Below are 1,545 nucleotides of genomic sequence, written 5' to 3'. Positions count from 1 at the left end.
CATCCGAAGATGACGGGGGAGATGCGATTTACCATTTGTTATGATAGAACACATAAGTACGCCATAACCAATGTTATATGAGCACCACCTACGATTAAGCAAGCATCAACATCAACCTGGTCCAATCTGTAGTCAATAATGAAATAAGCTCGTTCACATATAAATTACATAATAATTACAATGTCTATTTTTCAAGCTACATTAAAGAGATGAATTGGAAATTACATACTAATTACAATGTCTATTCCCAATTTACAAGTAAGAGTTTCATCCTCTTTACATTCCATAAAACCGACTTCTATGCCTATAGATCCATTGCATTCTAGTCATATATATATATATATATATATATATATATATATATTTATCTAGATATATCAAGTTTCACCCAATAGAAACGCTTGTACAGAGGACCCCGCTAAATGGGTAAAATCCCATTTTTTTACCAACAAGATCCAAGTATATAAACATTATAGTTTTGAACTCCAAATTTAATAAGATTTTGAAATAATCATTCCCTATACTTGTTTTTATCAAAATATACAAAATCCCCAAAATGTCTAATTTTGACATAGATGGTCCAAAATCTCATTTGATTAGGCCCATATATATACATATACATACACACACACACATATATATATATATACACACACATACATAGGGGCTCATTCAAGGAAGAACTGACTAGTTTGTGGTAACCGTGAGATCCAATCTCAACCACAAATTAATAGATAAATTGAAAAAATTATAATTTTGGTAATTTTGAATAAAAATTTTAATGCAAGAACATTTTAGATATTTTCTCTCCTCTTTCCTCTATCCTCTCTTCTTTCTCCGTCCCCCATCCTCCGGTGATACCATTGTGATACCTAAAAATATTGACTCTGTTAAACAAAAGACACAGTGTGACACCCAAACACATATAAGATGCATTGTGATACCACTGTGTTACGTCTCCGATCGACCACACAAACGACCTCAATGTGATATCCAAGCACATATAAGATGCATTGTGATACCACTGTGGTATCACCGGAGGATGGTGGCCGGAGGCCGGAAGACGGAGGACGTGGGACGGAGAGAGAAGAGAGGAGAGTTTTAAAATGCGTAAAATGTCCTTGCATTAAAATTTTAATTTAAAATTACCAAAATTATAAATTTCTTAATTTATCTATTGATTTGTGATTGAGATTGGACCTCACGGTTACCACAAACTAATTAGTTCTCATTTGATTATGCCCCTACATAGGGGCTCATTCAAGGAAGAACTGACTAATTTATGGTAACCGTGAGATTCAATCTCAACCACAAATCAATAGATAAATTAAAAAAAAATTATAATTTTGGAAATTTTGAATTAAAATTTTAATGCATGAACATTTTAGGTATTTTCTCTCATCTTTCCTCTCTCCTCTCTTCTTTCTCCGTCCCCCGTCCTCCGGTGATATCACTGTGATACCTAAAAATATTGACTCTGTTAAACAAAAGACACAGTGTGATACCCAAGCACATATAAGATGCATTGTGATACCACTATGTTAC

The sequence above is a fragment of the Cynara cardunculus genome (assembly GCF_001531365.2).
Source record: "Cynara cardunculus var. scolymus isolate 2C chromosome LG 10, CcrdV1, whole genome shotgun sequence".
Lineage (NCBI taxonomy): Eukaryota > Viridiplantae > Streptophyta > Magnoliopsida > Asterales > Asteraceae > Cynara > Cynara cardunculus.
The sequence above is the reverse complement of the archived record's forward strand: the minus strand, read 5'-3'. Positions refer to the sequence as shown.